The following is a 20,376-nucleotide window of genomic DNA, read 5'->3' on the forward strand; positions in this document are numbered from 1 at the left end:
TCTCCTCCACCTTCGTGATCCATTGGGATACTGTCGAGCGCGCCTAATTTAAATGGTACACGCCCCATTTGAATTAGGCGGGCTTTCGCCGGACGCCTTTACGTTACACCGCCGTAAGTTTACAGGCAAGTGCTTTGTGAATCAGGCACTTACTCTGAAAAAATGCGGCGGTGTAACGTAAACGGGATACGTTACGCCGCGGCGCAGGTACCTGAATCTGGCCCTATGTATGTACTGCCTGTCCTATTGCCACCCAATTTCCTTTTAGTTCTCATTGGTCCAGGGATGGAGGCACACATTACTATATGTATGCCTCATATAAAGCCCCATTTGTTTTTCCCCCCTAGTCCTGTCAATGTGATGCACAGATGACATGTGCTTCTCTCATGGACCATCTTCATGTTCACTGTACAGGGATCCACTATTGCCAATGGATATCGACATGTAAGCTAAAAGATGATAACAGCACCTCGGGGACTACGTTTATTAGATATGATGGAAGAGATTTCATCTACCTGGATAAAGAAAAGGAGTTCTGGATATACACCATGGATGAGGCTGAGCTCACCGCAAAAGAATGGAACAACCCTGAGAGTCCTAATACAAAATGGGGACATTTACAGAGCAGATATCTGGACAGTGAATGTATACATGATTTAAAAGTGTTCCTTGAACATGGGAGAGAAGATCTGGAGAAAAGAGGTAACTGCACTATATACTGTATATATTTGCAAAAGAGGAAAGTTACATGCCCTTGTGCATGGGAGCAACAGTCTTAAGTCACTTGCAAATAACCAGTAGTATCACTGCACTCCTTTTTTCTTACCCAAAGTAAAAGATATTTTAGTTCCAATGCATAGGTTTGTACAAAGGTGTACAACAGTTGCAAGCTTCCAAGTGCTCCATCTGTTTCACTTGATGGAGATCTGGAAGGCTTGAAACTGGTGTGCAGCTTTGTACAAACCTGTGCACTAAAAATAAAATATCTTCTAATTTGTTCACTTGTCATTTACTGACTATGCAGGACAAAAAGGTACAAAGAATGTAAAACAATGTTAAAGCTGAATTCCAGGAAGTGAAGACACACTAATGCCGTGTACACATGGTCGTAAATTCCGACATGAAAAGTCAGATGTGAGCTTTTGGTTGGAAATTCCAACAGTGTGTATGCTCCATCGGACTTTTGCTGTTGGAATTTCTGCCAACAAAAGATTGAGAGCAGGTTCTCTATTTTTCCGCGGAAAAAATTCCTATTGAAAAATCTGCTCGTCTGTATGCAATTCCAATGCGCAAAAAACACGCATGCTCAGATTTAAGCAGAAGAGCCAAACTGCCTATTGAACTTCATTGATCTCGGCTCGTTGTATGTCTTGTACGTCACCGCGTTCTTGACGGTCGGAATTCCCAACAAGATTTGTGTGACCATGTGTATGCAACATAAGTTTGAGCCAACATTCCATCAGAAAACATCCACGGTTTTCTTGTTGTAATTTCCGATCGTGTGTACGCGACATTAGGGTCCAAGGAGCTGCATGACATCTCCTGGGCGTATCTCTATTATTTACATTTCACAGGTTTTTTTGTTTTGCTGAGAGACATATTGGGAATCTGAGAGGAGAGAAACACACAGAGCAGAGCATGTCCCTTTTCCTCTCCCCTCTGCTGCCCATTTCCAGAAGTCTTTGTATTTTGTGAATGCATTTACATAATACCAAGGCTCCTGTGATTGGGCAGGAGGAAGTGAAGGCCTGGCATAGCAGCTCAGAAGCTAAATGTATGAGAAAAAATGTTTTTAAATTTAAATCAGATTTTTTTTTTTTTTATCAAATTTATTTTAATAAAATGCTATTGGAGTTTTTCTATTTAAGATACATTAATAATTTAGTTTATTCATCATGAAATGGAGCTTAGTCATGTAGCATGAGGCTGTATTTTCTGCATTGTTTACATTTTTGGTAAACTTATTCAATGAATACACAATGTAAAGGGAAAAAAATATGTGCGCTACCCAAAAACAAAAATAAGTGTAACAAAGAATGAACCCTGAACAAGAGTGAATCAGCTACACAGGAATGTGACAAAACTCAGACAAATGTGGATGGTAATGTAGCGCTATGTATGAGCCGAAAGGCAATGGCTGTATACACCTAATTGGGTGTGACCATATATTGTGACACAAAGGGTGTAATGACAAAAATTGCACCACAACAAAATGTGAAATTCAAATCAATAAAGTGAACAATATAAACAAAAGTGTAATGTAGTGTCCATAAAAAATAAAACAATGAAGATGTCATGTTATGGTGAGGAACTTCCCAACAGAAATCTTCAAATATGAGGTGGAATACATAAATGCGCTTACCGCAACTGTTGGACCCAAATGTCGTATGACAGTGGATCGATCGAGCTTGGAATGTCCCACAGAGATGTCACCTGAAGTCCAGAAGGGAATGGAGTCTGCTTCCTAGGCAGTCAGATGTCGTCAACCCAGAAAAGGGCAGGAAGACCAGATGTTCATTGGCCACCGACTACTCCAATACTGAAGATCCTAGTAAACCGTGGGTATGGCAATCATAAAAGATCCTCCAAGCATCCAAACACGATCTGGTTCAGGTAAGTGAGAACCCTGGCATGGGTACTGGAAACCAACTGGAGAGAGCTAAAAAAAACTTATCTTCCACAAATTCATGTAAAGATAAGAAACAAAAAGGGGCTCCAAATGGTGTAGGTCATAAAGAGGTTTTAATGAAAAAAACAATATACATAATAAAATATAAAAAAAAGGTGATCACAATTCATGAGTATTAAAAGCAATATGGGGAGCAAAATGCATGGCCCAACGCGTTTCGATCCAATAGGACGTCTATAGGGGCATTAATCTGCTCCCCCATATTGCCATATATTTGTACTAAAACATAAGTCCATACTCAATGGCCAGTCAATCAAACAGGAGGTGGTAAGTGGAACCGTGTGGTTGGACAAAATTCAGTCACGTGATATGACCATGGTCCAATTTCCTACCACGGACCAATCACTACAACAAGCAAAAGTCCTTCCTGGTTAAAAGTGAATCGAACCAGGAAGTAACAACAGCAGCACATTGCAAACAGCCTGCCAAAAAGCCTGCCAAAATTAGGTCATTCTCTCATGTGACTGTCATGTGACTGTCTATCATGTGACTGTCCCTGCTCAATCACCATTAGTTCAGGTAGACATGTCAGCAACAAACTGTGTGTCAAATGTCAAATCTGAGAGAGAAAGACAAGGAGGGCGCCTGATTGAATCCCAATCTGATACGCACTCCAGTACCTGACATTGTATACTACATTGCCACAAACATGACCAATAGTGCATGAATGCCGCAGTCACGGGACACAAATTAAGTCACTGTAGTGACGATCATGTGACCCAAAGGAACCAGGAAGAACATCTGACCAGATGAAATCGGACATGTGCCCAAAGCCTAGCATCGTGCACCGCATCATCACGGCGATCGAACAACAGCCAATGGTGTGCGGGCGTCGCGCTACATGGATGCAATCATGTGACGAAAGTCACGCCAATCATATCAGAACGACATGGAAGAAAACAGCGCAGACGCAGTCATCTCTTCAACTATCACGTGATTGGAAAGACGCCCAACGCTATCTAAATAGAGCAAATGGGCGTCATCTCACTTCCTGCTACGCACTCAAATGGCCATTCTCACCCACTGTCTCAAAATAGAACAGTAAGTGAAACAAAAGCCACAGAGGCCAAAGCAGATTCAATACATACCACAAACATTATAATAAAAACTGAGAAACTAGTCAGACATCTAAAATACAATGACCTACATCGAAGCCCGAATCGTATGGGAGAATTCTATCATGACCCTTATAGATATCGCGATAGAGATGAGGATACATACAACCAATCCCCATATAATTATAACTATGAGCATTTAGGTACCTCTCACTATCCGGGTTTTCTCAGGTCCACACAAGAACATCCAGGAAACCAGGAAAGAAGAGAGGCACTAGAGGTGGTTGGAGGGTCCAAAGCAAAAAGAAACAGAGTCTAGCTGGCTCTGGAGTTTTCAATCTGAGTTCTGTTTGTCTAACAGATGAGGAGAAACTTGTACTTAATAAGGGTCTGAAATATGTCCCTCCAAGACCTCTCAATAGGTTCTCCACATTTATAGAAGTGCATAAGTTCATTAGAAAGCTCAGCATCCAGAGACACTTCTTGACCTTTCCCTCCAACAATACCCCTATGTTGAATGATGGACATGTGCACACAAGACTGTCCAATCCCTCATTATTTAATCCCCCTGGGACTCTGGCACCATCCATTAATGTGTTCCGTAGCCTTGTACTACAAGATTTGGATATAATACCACCTAAAAAAAAATTATACTGACCCGAATATTGGAGCAGGTTTGAAGCAACTTTGTGACCGAAAAAACCTCATCATACGTCCAGCCGACAAGGGTGGCACCATTGTCATGTTGGACAAAGATCATTATATTAAGGAAATGGATAAGATACTTGGAGACTCTAGTACATACAGTCGGATCCAGACGGACCCGACTGCACAATACCAGAGAGCCTTAACTGTATTGGTAGATGTGGACTTTGCTTTGGGCATACTTGACAAGAAAGAGAAGAGCTATCTTGTTCCTTTAGCTCCCCGTATCCCAGCCATCTACTACCTTCTGAAAGTGCACAAAGACCCAGTCCACCCCCCTGGCCGGCCCATAGTCAGTGGGATCGGGAAGTATGTGGATTTTCATCTACAACCATTAGCAGCAGCTTTTGGGGGGGCAAACAAACAAACAAAAAAAAACATTTGCAGCCTCACTGTGCCATCAAATGCAGCCACTGTGCCCATCAAATGCAGCTACTGTGCCCATCAAATGCAGCCACTGTGCCATGTCATCAATTGTCACCACTGTGTCATGCCATCAATTGTCGCCACTGTGCCATGCCTTCAAATGCAGCCACTGTGCCATGCAATCCAGCCACTGTGCCATCATTTATCGCCACTGTAACAGCTACCCATGTAGTGTGAGGGTCTCAGCCGTTGGAGACATCCTTTTCCCTGGCAAAATGCGATATGCAGGTACCGCCGTATATCCCATCGAACGCCCTTCCAAGAAACGAGACGGGCTACGTTGCAGAGTCAAGCAGGACTGCCTTTTATTGCCACATTTTTCTTCCTTAAATCTGGTTACAAACTGTACAGAGACAAATGACACTCCCCCCCCCCCAGGGGGGACTTCAATACACACACTCTGAAAGAATGACCTTCCCTTGAGCCAATCAGCCGCCAGCCGCTTCGGCTCCTCAACTTAATCAGACAATAGAATTCAATTAACCTTTAAAACAATTATACACTCACACATAATCCCCATCAGCATACACCTCACAGGAGGGGTGTTACCTCCAAAAGAGAGTTCATTAGCTATGCGAAGGGAACATTAGCATTCAGCAATGAAAGAGACCCTTTGTCCAATTAACCCTTTGAGCTCAGAATACAATGTGGTACATCCAATTGTGACAAGCCATGCAGTTCCTTGTAGTCCTTCCTACATGAGATATAACTGTCCCGGCAGCATGCATATGTCCGTTACACTACTCCCCTTTTGTGGAACACTCCGGCAGACCCGGATTGATCCTTTTCGGATCAACTTGGGATGTCCGGTCTGCTGTTAGGGTAAAAGTTCCGTTTGCCTGGACAGTCCGTCGGCCTTCCCATTGGCTTACCAGGTCGGTAGCTGATGGTGACGGTGAAGAATAGAATTCAATTCTGGAACAGTCACTTGCTTTGCTCTCTCAATGGCTCCCAAAACCTGTTGCTGATGCTCTTGGGACAGATACGGCACCACCTGGATGCAAATCCCATTTAATCTTTTGACAATTTCCGCCTGTTTGTGCATTTCAATGTTCAAACCACGGGACATCTCATAATACATGACGTAGTGTCGTTGCATCTCTGATTTCTCACTGGCCAACTTGTCACATTCCCATTTTAGACTGTGATATTGTGCCGGATCTACAGTACATGTCGGGGAAGGTAGTCTTACCCGGTTCTCAGCAGCAAGCGGGTTGATTCCAGCAACGCGGGTGGTCACGCACAAGCTGCAGCAGGTGTAGGTAAATAAGCCGAAGTTCAGAGGCCAATGTCGTTGCCCAGCACCACCTCGGCAGGTAGGTTGTCCATGATTACCAACTGTGGTCTTTCCTGACCCGGCTCCCAGTCTAAGTGCAACCCGGGCGGTGGGTTCGCGAAATACAGCACCCCCTGCGACCCGGACGGCAACTGTGCGAGAGTGGACACGTTCTCCTGGCTTTACCAGATGTTTTGTGAATCAGAGTGATAGTAGTCCCGGAATCTCTTAGGCCTTGTGCTACTTGTCCATTCACCTCGTACCTCCTGACGGTGATGCTGACGGTTATCCGGAGAGGCCGCTTGTATTGGGTCTGCCTCATACCAAATTCCCAGACTTTCCTCCGGGCCCCCCTCAGTTCCTCCAGGCAGTGGGCCGCAAGAGGGACGTGACGGAGTGCCCTCTGTGTTGGGTGTTGTGCATCTCCAGTTGTTATTTGTAGCTCTCAAAGGGCAAATAACGAGCAATATGTCCCGGGTCGCTGCAGTGATGGCACGTCACCCTAGGCGAATCCGGGGGTAGTTGCTAGGCCCCTGAGGACGTGGTGGGACTGGAGCCCGAAACTCTGGGCGTCGGGTGATGGGTTGGAGTACGCGGTTCTACCTTCTGAGCCAGCCGCATAGTACCCTGGCTTATTTCCTTGTCTCCGCGTACTCATCTGCTAGCCGAGCCGCCTCGTTTAAGTTAGCGGGACGGCGATCTCGTACCCAGTTCTTGTATGTCTGCGGCCAGGTCTTGAAGAAATGTTCCATTAGGAACAGCTGCAATACTTCCCTCCCCGGTGGCCTGGCCATGCACCCTTGGACCCAAAGGGATGCCACCTCTTTGTAACTGGTTGGCCCATTCCATGTGGGAGTCCACAGCCATCTTCTTGGACTCCCAGAAGCGCCGGCGGTAGGCTTCTGGCGTTATGGCATATCGGGTTAGCAGCGCCTTTTTAACTTGCTGGTATTGTAAAATATCCTCTGGAGCGAGAGCCCGAAAGGCTTCATTGGCTTTGCCCGACAATTTCCCCGACAAAATAGTGACCCATTGGTGGTGGTACCTGGTGTAGTGAGCACTGCCTCTCAAAGTCCGCCAAATATCCATCGATTTCCTCCTCACTTTCTACAAAAGCTTTAAATGCAGTGAACGGTATTTTCTTTCCTGTAGCAGCAGGTGGGGGGTAGGAACTGCAGGTGTAATGGGCTGTCTCGCTCTTACCAGTTCCAGTTCTTGTCCCCTCTTCGTTTGTATCTCTTCCCTTGCTTCCCGGAACAGCTGGTTTATTAGTTCCACGGACGTTTCTGGATACAAGGATAATCTCCGCTGTACAATCCCAGTAATTACATCTTCTTTGCTGACCGGTGCAAGGGGCTCAGTTCCTTCCATGGATCCATCCATTTCGTCCAGCTCCAGCAGTTCAGCTATCAGCTCCCTCCGTGGTCTGTTGCTGGCGCTCCTACCACGACTCTCCAATAGTTCTTTTAGTGTGGATCTTTTCAGCCTGGCGTACTGCGCACTCCATCTCAGCACTTGCTCTTTGGATAAAAGGCCCATCCCCACTGCTGCCAACCAATGTAACAGCTACCCCATGTAGTGTGAGGGGTCTCAGCCGTTGGAGACCGTCCTTTTCCCCTGGCAAAATGCGATATGCAGGTACCCGCCGGTATATCCCATCGAACGCCCTTCCAAGAAACGAAGACCGGGCTACGTTTGCAGAGTCCAAGCAGGACTGCCTTTATTGCCACATTTTTCTTCCTTAAATCTGGTTACAACTGTACAGAGACAAATGACACTCCCCCCCCCCAGGGGGGACTTCAATACACACACTCTGAAAGAATGACCTTCCTTGAGCCAATCAGCCGCCAGCCGCTTCGGCTCCTCAACTTAATCTGACAATAGATTCAATTAACCTTAAAACAATTATACACTCACACATAATCCCCCATCAGCATACACCTCACAGGAGGGTGGTTACCTCCAAAAGAGAGTTCATTAGCTATGCGAAGGGAGGAACATTAGCATTCAGCAATGAAAGAGACCCTTTGTCCAAATTAACCCTTTGAGCTCAGAATACAATGTGGTACATCCAATTGTGACAAGCCATGCAGTTCCTTGTACGTCCTTCCTACATGAGATTATAACTGTCCCGGCAGCATGCATATGTCAGTTACAGCCACTGTGCCCATCAATTGTCACCACTGTGCCTTGCCATCAAACACAGCCTCTGTGCCATGAATTGTCGCCACTGTGCCCATTAATTGTCACCACTGTGCCCATGCCATCAAACGCAGCCACTGTGCCATTCAATTGTCGCCCTCTGTGCCAAGCCAAACGCAGCCACTGTGCCATCAACGCAGCCACTGTGCCATACATCAAACGCAGCCTACTGTGCCATCAATTGTCACCACTGTGCCATCAATTGTCACCACTGTGCCCATCAATTGTCACACTGTGCCATCAAACACAGCACTGTGCCATGCCATCAATTGTTACCCACTGTGCCCACATCAACTGTTACCCACTGTGCCAAACATCAATTGTTACCACTGTGCCAACATCAATTGTTACCACTTGTGCCCACATCAATTGTCGCCACTGTGCCCTATATTTGTTGCCACTATGCCCATCATTTGTCACCATTGTGCCCCTTTAATTGTCGCCACTGTGCACTTCAAATTGTCGCCACTGTGCACTTCAATTGTCCGCCACTGTTCCCTGTAAAATGCTGCACCCCCCCCGCCCCCCGGCACTTATCTTTCTTGGGTCAGGCCACCCTCCTTGCACGGTCCCTCGATGTCTTCTCCCGCCCTCAATGATGCTTCTGCCAATCAGGTTACCGGTAACCAGAACCGGTGAACCCTGATTGGCTGAGACCGCTCTGTCAGTCCTTATCCCAGGAACGCACCCCGTGTGTCCCCCTGGATAACTATTTGGAAGCCGATTACAGCCTGAGGGCTGGCTCTGATAGGCACTTCCAAAGCCAACCAGCTGCCTGTTATTCAGATGGCCGGCACTCACCAGGGGGCCAGCCATCTGGATAGTGGGGCGGCAGCAACAATACACAGATTCATGCAATGCATGAATCTGTGTATTGTATTCAGTGGCGGTGCGGGAACGAGTGGGGGCAGCGCTCCTGCGCCCTTTATGGACGCATCGTCACTGACCATTAGTGAGGACAAGTGCCTTCTTATTTGAAGGACACTGGTGACACTATTAGACTGTTGGAATCAATTGTATACGAGGAGGGCACGATTCTAGCAACGGCAAATGTTGCGCCTAGTATATATGCATCCCACCTGATTTGGGCTTTGAGGCAGTAGAATACTACTTGTCCCAGAGTACCCCTTTCCTATATACAACGAATTTCATCATGGACCCTCCTCAGGCTTGCTGCACAACATAATTATTTCTGGTTTCAGAACCAGTTTTATGTGCAAACTAGAGGAGTTGCCATGGGGGGCTAAATTCGCCCCTAGTTTGGCGAATCTTTTTATTGCCAAATGGGAGGAGGATGTCGTCTATGCCTATAAGAGACCCAAATTGGTCCTTTGGGCCCACTATATAGACTTTGGATGAGTTTATGTCTTTACTTAATTCCAATGATAGGGTTATACGCCTGAGCCATGAGGCCAGTCTTTCTTCTGTTCATTTTTTGGATCTTGAAATTAAAGTGGTTGAGCACCACTTGGAGTTCACCACTTTTTTTTAAACCAACCGACCGGAATGGTTACATTCCGGTCAATAGTTGCCATCATGCCCAATGGCTCAAATCTGTGCCACGCAGCCAGTTTCTCCGTTTACAGAGAAACTGCACTAGGGCGGAGGACTACATTGTGCAGTGTAGTATCCTGAATGGGAGATTCCTCGAGAAAGGGTATTTGCCTGCTGACCTTGATGGGGAAATCGATCGAATTTTACGGATTGATCGAGATTCACTACTACAGGTTCAGCCTAAAAAGACAATGGACACCAAGTTCAGGTGGTCTTTTTTCATTACCTACGCTGTACAATCCAGACAGGTGAAGGAGATTAGATTCTTGTATAGATAGGGAAATGTAGGATATGTTCTGGCCACATTCATATATGTACCATGTCCCATTTTTCATTATTGTTGGTTCATTCAGGTGTATTCTATTCACACACCTCTGGATGGCACTGTGCAGCCTTTCAGGATTACTATACATGGGGGCTTCGATGTAGGTCATTGTATTTAAGATGTCTGACCTAGTTTTCTCAGTTTTTATTATAATGTTTGTGGTATGTATTGAATCTGCTTTGGCCTCTGTGGCTTTCGTTTCACTTAGGCCCGGTACACACGAGCAAACATGTACGATGAAACCGGTCCGTCGGACCGTTTTCACGTTCATGCCTGCCAGAGGGCTTCTGTACGATGGTTGTACTAACCATCGTACAGAAGTCCGCGCGTTAAACAATACGCGGGCGTGTCCGCGTCGTCACCGCGGCGATGACGCGGAGGACGTGGGCGGGCCTGCCATTTTAAAGCTTCCACGCATGCGTCGAATTCATTCGACGCATGCGAGGGACGCGGGAGCGCTCGGACAGGTACGGTAGTCTGATAAATTTACTGACCGGACCGTACAGGTCCGAGCGGGGCAGGATTCCAAGCGGACGGTTTTTAAAACACGTCCAGGAATATTTGGCCCCGCTGGGACAAGGAGCCCCGGCGGGCAAATGTTTTGCTGGATTTCGGCGCCGCTCGCCCGCCTACACACGACCGAACAATGTATGCTGAAACTGGCCCCGCGGACCAGTTTCAGCATACATGTTTGGTCGTGTGTACGGGGCCTTACTGTTCCTATTTTGAGGACCGTGGGTAAGAATGGCCATTTGTGTGCCATTGCAGAAGTGAGATGACGCCCATTTGCTCTATTTAGATAGCGTTGGGCGTCATTCCCTATCACGTGATAGTTTTCAGAGATGACTGCGTCCAGCGCTGTTTTCTTCCATGTCATTCTGACATGATGGGCGTGACTTTTTCATCACATGATTGCCGCACTGACAACGTCATCCATGCTCACGCGATCGCGACGCCCTCCTTGTCTTACTCTCTCAGATTTGACATTTGACACACAGTTTGTTGCTGACATGTCTACCTGAACTAATGGTGATTGGGCAGGGACAGTCACAGGATAGACAGATGAGAGAATGGCCTCTTTTTGGCAGGTTGTTTGCCATGTGCTGCTGTTGTTACTTCCTGGTTCGATTCACTTTGAACCAGGAAGGACTTTTGCTTGTTGTAGTGGTCATGGTCATGGTCATATCGCGTGACTATATTCTGTCCAACCACACCGTTCCACTTACCACATCCTGTTTGATTGGCTGTCCATTAAGTATGGCCTTTTATGTTTTAGTATAAATATATGGCAATATGTGGGAGCAGGTTAATGCCCCTGTAGACGTCCTATTGTATTGAAAACGTGTCGGGCCATGCATTTTGCTCCCCATATTGCTTTTAATACTCATAATTTGTGATCACCTTTTTTTATATTTTATTATGTAGATTGTTTTTTTTCATTAAAACCTCTTTATGACCTACACCATTGGATCCCCCATTTCTCTTTACATGAAATTGTAGAAGATACGTTTTTTGTGAGCCCTCTCTAGTTGGTTTCCAGTTCCCATGCCAGGTTTCTCACTTACCTGAACCAGATCGTGTTTGGATGCTTGGAAGGCTCTTTTATGATTGCCATACCAATGGTTTACTAGGATCATCAGTATTGGAGTAGTCGTTGGCCAATGAACATCTGGTCTTCCTGCCCTTTCCTGGGTTGACGACATCTGACTTGCCTAGGAGGCAGACTCCATTCCCTTCTGGACTTCCCGGTGACATCTCCGTGGGACATTCCAAGCTCGATCGATCCACTTTTGTACGACATTTGGGTCCAACGGTTGCGGTAAGCGCATATGTATTCCACCTCAAATTTGAAGATTTCTGTTGGGAAGTTCCTCACCATCTCATGACATCTTCATCATTTTATTTTTTTATGGACACTTTTGTTTATATTGTTAACTTTATTGATTTCAATTTCACATTTTGTTGTGGTGCAAATTTTGTCATTACACCCTTTGTGTCACAATATATGGTCACACCCCATAAGGTGTATACAGCCATTGCCTTTTGGCTCACACGTAGCGCTACATTACATCCACATTCAATGGCCCGGATTCACAAAGCACTTGCGCCGACGTATCTCCAGATACGCCGCGTATAGTGCAAATATGCACCGTCGTATCTGTGCGCCATAGCCACAAACTAAGATACGCCTAAAAACAGGCTTCATTCCACCGACGTAACTTGCCTACGCCGGCGTAGAGTGGGCGCATATTTACGCTGGACACATGTGGTGCTCCCATTGATTTTCTACTCAAATATGCAAATGAGGAGATACGCTGATTCACGAACGTACGTGTGGGCAGACGCAGTGCGCGTAAAGTCATACGTCGGCGTAAAGTTATGCCCATTAAAGGAGTGTAACTCAGCAGCATCCATGCAAAGGGCTGCACCAGTGAACCCAAGCCAGCGTATTTATTTAGTTGGACGTGGGTTCTGGCTGGGCGTAGGTTACGCTAACGGCGTACACAGTGATCTGGCGTAGCATAGGCATTTGTTCCGACGTGGTTGTGAGCATGCGCTGGGCCGTGGACGCATCCCTGTGCGCATGCTCAGTTCGTTTTAAGTACTTTTCTGGCGCTCGGCCCATCATTTGCATGGGGTCACGCCTGATTTGCATGGCTCACGCCCACTTCCACCTATGCCGGCTTACGCCTGAGAAAACCCAGCGCAGTTTTGGGATCAGTGGCTTTGTGAATTCCGTGCTTGCCTCTCTGTGCTGCGTCGGCGTAGCTTACAGGAGATACGCTACGGCGGCATAAATGTGCGCCGCTGTCTGTGAATCCGGGCCCAATGATGCAAGCTGAGATAACATGCACCACTATTGATGTATTTACACAAATTTCCCAGTAACCATGAGATAAAACAAAGTTCAGGAATATTCTCTTTATCCCATTGTTTTGCAAATCTATGTACACTGCAAACTGTTCTGATTATCGCTGTTTTACTAATCTGACAGTTTATTATTCTAAATAGGAAACCTTCATTTTGTTTGCAATATTAAAGATTCTACCAGCAAGTAGTCCTTACATTTTAAAGAGCACCCTGTCATTTTAGATCCATCATGAGCAGCGCCTGTTAGCGGGCATTCACTCACCTGCTGCCGCCACGTCCCTCTTGTTGTGTCACTGTTGCATCACCAGCCAACCTATTAAAGTGAAGGGGACTGTCGATGAGAACAGCGGGTCAGAGGAGGAGCCGCTGTGGGACAGAGATGGACCGTTATTCTTAAAGAATTATGATTAAATCGACTTGATTTAAATCAAAATCCACCCTGGGAAAAAAACTTTATTTAACCACCTCAGCCCCGGAAGGTTTTACCCCTTCATTGACCAGCCCATATTTGCTATTTAGCACTGCGCTATTTTAACTGGAAATTGCGTCGTCATGCAATACTGTACGCAACTATAAAACCTTTTAGCATATTTTTTTTCACATAAATAGAGCTTTCCTTTGGTGGTATTAGATCACCACTGGGTGTTTTTTTTTTTTTTTTTGCAATATTTACAAAAAACCAAAATGTTAAACAAAAAAACTATATTTTCTACTTTCCGTTATAAAACATGTCCAATAAAATCAAATTTTGTCATACATTTAGACCAAAATGTGTTCTGCTACATGTCTTTGGTAAAAATGAAATCCCAATAAATTTATATTAATTGGTCTGTGTGAAAGTTATAGGGCCAGATTCACAAAGCAGATACGACGGCGTATCTCCTGATACGCCGTCGTATCTGTTGTTCTATCTATGCGACTGATTCATAGAATCAGTTACGCATAGATAGCTATAAGATCCGACAGGTGTAATTGTTTTACACTGTCGGATCTTAAGATGCAGTACCGCGGCCGCCTGGGGGGATTTTGCGTCGTAAACCAGCGTCGGGTATGCAAATTAGGAGTTCCGGCGATCCACAACGGATTTTCGCGTTCGCTACGTCGCCGCTAGTCTAGTTTCCCGTCGCATAGTTACACTTTTTTTTTTTTTGGTGCCCTAACTTTACACAGCAAGCGTATTGCTGTGTAAAGTATGGCCGTCGTTCCCGCGTCGAAATTTAAAAAATAACGTCGTTTGCGTAAGCCGTCCGGGAATACGGAATTACGCTACGCGCGTCGCCGTTCGAAAAAATTACGTCACGGCGCGCAAAGCACGGCGGGAGTTGAGAAACGGAGCATGCGCAGTAGGTCCGGCGCGGGAGCGCGCCTAATTTAAATGGCACGCGCCGGAGGCTGCCAGCGTAGGTTTTCATTGCAAGTGCTCCTGTGAATCAGGCACTTGCGATGAAAACTTGCGGCGGTGTAACGTATCTACGATACGTTACGCCGCCGCAATTCTACGTGAATCTGGCCCCTAGTTTCTACAAACTATGGGATAGATATTTGAAAATTAATCTGATGTACTGATGGCCTATCTAATTTCTTGAGGCCCTAAAATTCCAGTCATAATAATTGTCATAATTGTTTTGAAAATGAAGAAATTAATTTAAAAAAATGTTCAGTTTTTAACATACCGTCACTAGTGCAGTACAGCATTATCACAGGACTCGGGTGGTGGTGATCAGGGAAGCTGATTGGTGACAGCATTTCGTTTTTTACAATTTTTGTACACGCTTTCATCAGAGTAGTTCATGTCACCATAGTAACTCTGTACTACTCTGAGGGGTTGATTGGGATTATTATTTTTTACACTTTGTTAGCTGTTACAATGAAGATCATTGTAACAGCAACATTTTCAACTGTCATGAAGGTGTTAGTGTTGAGTGTTATGTGTTGGTATATTCATAACAGCTGCAATCGCTAGTGATCTGTGATTAGCTACAAACTATTCACATGGTACAGGGTGCTGGGATTGGACTAGGTACTATGTGATAGCTGAGGGCCAATCACCAGCATAGGAAACACAGCTGTTATGAATGTATTCATTCATACAGTAACTGCTGTGTTGACATTGTGATGCAATCACATGATGACTGGGCCCTGGGTATCGGGATCCGCAATCTGCTGTGTCCGGTGTACACAGCAGTCACGGGGGACAACCTAAACTGGAGCAGGCACACTGACACACATGTATGTGATTTTGCCTGCATGTGCTGCCCCGCTGCATGATGTGTGCTGTGGTAGGTCGGTAAGTGGTTAAACCAGCAGAGCAAATATCAATTTAATTAAATAGCTTTGTGATGCAATTGCCTATATATGCTCCAGTTTAATTCTCCCTGCTAATTTAATGCTGTGGGTTACAGGTAACAGGTGTTCATGTGTGATTCATCTCTCTCTGTAAAGACCTGTTCATATGTTAAATAAGGCTAGCTTTTGAAAGGTTTTTAATTGTGTGATAACCCTGTCTACAACCTAGTGATACTCAGAGGTGTTAATAGGTGTCAAACTGGATGCAGACGAAACGTCTGCATAGGAAACTCAGTGTGTAAAGGTGGTTTGTTGTTATGCTGTTTAAGGAATGTGCAGTGATTAGACATGATAATTGTCGGTCGGTGCCGACCTGTCTAGAATGTTTTAGTAATTAGCCTTAGTGTGTGATTAGGGGGGGGGGGTGGAGATTTCATTGTTGCTTGAATGTCTTGGACTGTATAAAAAGCGGAGAAGAAAAACATTAAAGTGTGTTGTTCCAGCAGTAAGCTTGTCTTATGTGTGGCTTTCTGGGCGACTCCAGGAATATTCCTCCTCGTGGAATATTGGGGTGATTTTCGTTATGGGAAGAAGGGGAACGTTGACGGGGATATCATTGTAATACCGTCACAAGCTTCTCACACATGACCCTCTTATATACCTTTCCACTAGAAATTTAAGTTTTCTTTGCTTTTATATTCTTAACAGTTCGTCCAGAGGTGAAGGTGTGGGGTCATCGTCAGTCGGATGATGTGACCAGACTTCATTGTCTGGTGTACGGGTTTCACCCCCGACCTGTGGAAGTGAAATGGGTGAGGAATGGGGAGGACCATATTCCTTCAGATGAAATGACTCAAATTCTCCCCCATCCTGATGGCACCTATCAGATCAGAGTCAGTGTGAAAGTGCCAACAGTAATGGAGACACTTACTCCTGTCATGTGGACCACAGCAGTCTGGAGGAGATTATGATTGTGAATTGGGGGTGAGTGAAACAGAGAACACTAATGCCTTGTTCACACGGTCGGACTTTTGACTGTACAAAAGTCCACTGTGAGTCCGTCAGAAGTCCAATGGAAAGAAAGAGAACAGGTTCTCTATCTAAGGTCCGTGGGACTTCCGACAAAAAAAGTCAGATGGAGGCTACACATGGCCAGACTTTCCGAGGAAGAAAAGCCAGTCTGACTTTTTTCTCAGAAAGTCCAACAGTGTGTACGAGGCATAAAAGAGCCACAATTATATCAAAGCGTATTTTTATATACTCAGTCCTACCAAGACCATAGCTCATTGAGTTAAATAAACTAAAATTAGTTTATCTCAATCTAAGCAGGGCTCAGATACCCTCTTAAATGGCCACCCAGCCCTGTCATTAAAATTACTTAGTTGCTAATGCATAAAACAAAATTGTCTCTGCAAAGAAGAACTTCACAGGCTGGACTCACTTTTGCTCCCATAGCAGAGGACTTGAGAAGAGGAGGAGCCTGAATCACAATTGCACATAATAAGTATAAATATTTAAAATAAAAAAATTAGGCTTTACAATCACTTTAAAGCGGAGGTTCACCCGCACATGACACTATTTCCCCCTAGATGGATGCTCGTTTTGTCTAGGGGAATCGGCTAGTTGTTTTAAAATATGATCCGTACTTACCGTTTACGAGATGCATCTTCTCCGCCGCTTCTGGGTATGGGCTGCAGGACTGGGCGTTCCTATTTGGATTGACAGTCTTCCGAGAGGCTTCCGACGGTCGCATCCATCGCGTCACGATTTTCCAAAAGAAGCCGAACGTCGGTGCGCAGGCGCAGTATAGAGCCGCACCGACGTTCGGCTTCTTTCGGCTACTAGTGACGCGATGGATGCGAGTTTTATGGCATTTTTATTAAAAAAATGTTTTACTAGTAATGGCAGCGATCAACGATTTTTATTACTGTGACATTATGACGGACACTTTTGACACATTTTTGGGACCATTGTCATTTTTACAGCGATCAGTGCTATAAAAATGCACTGATTACTGTGAAAATTACACTGCAGTGAAGGGGTTAACCACTAGGTGGCGCTGTAGGGGTTAAGTGTGCCCTAGTGTGTGATTCTTACTGTAGGGGGCGTGGCCTGGTGTGACACATCACTGATCGTCGTTCCCTATGATAGGGAACAGATGATCACTGACACGGCCACTAGGAAGAACAGGGAAAGGTTTGTTTAGACTTACCTCTCCCCGTTTCTCAGCTCTGGGACCCGATTGCCGGACACCAGCGGCGATCGGGTCCTGCGGGCGTGGTCACGGAGCTCAGGACCGGTTCGCGAGCGCGCGACCCACGGCTGGGTTTTTAAAGGCAACATACCTGTACGTGCTTATGCCCAGCCTTGCCGCTCTGCCGACGTTGTGCGGCGGTCCTTAAGCGGTTAATAAAAAACGAAATTTACCACTTCAGCCCCGGAAGATTTTACCACCTTAATGATCATGCCATTTTTTGTGATACCGCTGGTGATCAGAGCCCCCCTCACATCTCTGTAGAGTAGGTGATGTTGCAGTCAGTGACCTGTTCTGTGTGCAGAAGGTTAGATATTGCTGTGTGAGGACACTCCTCACTGACAGCAGAGTGCCTGTGCCCTCTCCTCTGCTTCTCCCAACGGACTGACCCCAGCCTGGACTCCTTCCCTCCCCCAGTACCCTCACTCACATGATGATCATCATCAATCATTCAGTGTCCCGGTGTTGTAAAAAATCCTCGGACCTGTGAAAAAATCGGACCGCGTCACTTCCTGTGCTCCTACGTCAGGAGCAAAGCTGATCGCGGGTCCACGGCGCATGCGCAGCGCATGGGCAGATGCTGTTTCTGGTCCGTGAATATCCTAGACTGGGGTAGGCGGGCAGAGGCGGATCAAGCTAAAATCAGAGACTCGGTGGGCGGGGCGGAGGCAGAGCAAGAGTTTTAATTACATTATCGGCAGCACCGCCTCCAACCCCGTCCCGAGGTCGAGAAAAAATATATAGCCGCCCGCATCACTTCCACAGTAAAGTGCCAACCCATTATGGTTACAGTGCCACCTCTGGTCTGCCATCATGGGAGTATGTGGGCATTAGACTGTAATGGCATCCCAGAATGATGTATGAACATCCTATAATCTACATTCCTATTATGCCATAGTAATGTTTTATGAGTCATCCTACATAACCTACCTATGTTATCTCTTCCATGGTGAGGAGTATACCCATTACAGTGCCACCTCTGGTATGGCATCATGGGTTGGGGTCATTAGACTGTAATGCCATCCCAAAATGATGTATGTACCATCCTATAGTTTACATTTCTATGATTCCATAATAAAGTACCTATCCATGGTCTGGCATATCGGAGGGTACTGGACAGCAATGCCAACACATTAGGGTTACAGTGCCACCTGGTCCAGCATCATGGTAGTATACATTGGGCAGTAATGCCAACCCAGAGTGGTTAAAATACCATCTTACATAAGCAACATATAGCATTTCGTGTAATTTCTTCCATGATGATGTGCCTACCCATTAGCGTTGCAGTGCCAACTTTGGTCTGGCATCTTTGGGGGTCAATAGTTTGTAATACCAACCTAGAGCAATGTATGCGCCATCAGAGGCGGATCAAGATAAAATCATAGACTCGGGCGGCCGGAGGTGGAGCAAGATTTTTAATGACATTATTGTCAGCACCGCCTCCAGCCCCGTCCCTAACACACAGTAGCCTGCTTGGTCCCGAGGTCGAGAAAAAATATAGAGCCGCCCCACCCCTAGCCTGCTCTGCTGAAGGGGGGTGGGCCCCATTTATACGTGTGCCTGTCATATGCAGCAGTTGTGCCCACCATATGCAGTCACTTGTGCCCGTCATACACAGCCAGTGTGCCCACCATATGCAGCCACTTGTGCCCGTCATACGCAGCAATTGTGCCCACCATTTGCAGCCACTTGTACCCGTCATACCCAGCCAGTGTGCCCACCATATGCAGCTACTTGCGCCCATCATACGCAGCCACTTGTGCCCACCATATGCAGCTACTTGTGCCCATCATACGCAGCCCGTGTGCCCACCATATGCAGCTACTTGTGCCCATCATATGCAGTCACTTGTGCCCGTCATACGCAGCCATTGTGCCCACCATTTGCAGCCACTTGTGCCCGTCATACGCAGCCAGTGTGCCCACCATATGCAGTCACTTGTGCCCGTCATACGCAGCCAGTGTGCCCACCATATGCAGCCACTTGTGCCCATCGTACGCAGCCATTGTGCCCACTATTTGCAGCCACTTGTGCCCATCATACACAGCCAGTGTGCCCACCATATGCAGTCACCTGTGCCCGTCATACGCAGCCAGTGTGCCCACCATTTGCAGCCACTTGTGCCCGTCATACGCAGCCAGTGTGCCCACCATATGCAGTCACTTGTGCCCGTCATACGCAGCCAGTGTGCCCACCATATGCAGCCACTTGTGCCCATCGTACGCAGCCATTGTGCCCACTATTTGCAGCCACTTGTGCCCATCATACACAGCCAGTGTGCCCACCATATGCAGTCACCTGTGCCCGTCATATGCACTCAGTGTGCCCACCATATGCAGTCACTTGTGCCCGTCATACGCAGCCAGTGTGTCCACCATATGCAGCCACTTGTGCCCATCGTACGCAGCCATTGTTACAACACCGGATTACCGTGCTGGCCGGCAGGTCCCCTCGGGTGAAACGGATGCTGGAAGGCAGAGCAGCTAGTAGAGAAAGTCATAGCTTCCTCCTCTGAATGACTCCCTGCAGTTGATTGGTTGTTAGGACATTAGGCGGGCTCAGCAAACAATTGTTCTAACAGGTGGGCAGCGGCAGCGGGACTTGGAGAGTAGCCAAACAGTCCAGGTGGTGTGTGTCCCCTGCAGGCAGCGCTTCCTGTGTGTCACTGGAGCCGTCTCTCCCTACTTCAGTCTGCACCTCCTACTATGCTGGAGCCGGCCCTGCCTTATGGCA

At 46.5% G+C, this 20,376-nt stretch overlaps 1 pseudogene; it reads left to right on the top strand.

The window, feature by feature from the left end:
- Positions 1-353: 353 nt before the first annotated feature.
- Positions 354-20,376, top strand: part of LOC120914277 — a 34,907-nt pseudogene continuing 14,884 nt past the window's right edge.

Source organism: Rana temporaria, chromosome 9 (assembly GCF_905171775.1).
Source record: "Rana temporaria chromosome 9, aRanTem1.1, whole genome shotgun sequence".
In the NCBI taxonomy this organism is placed as follows: Eukaryota; Metazoa; Chordata; class Amphibia; order Anura; family Ranidae; genus Rana; species Rana temporaria.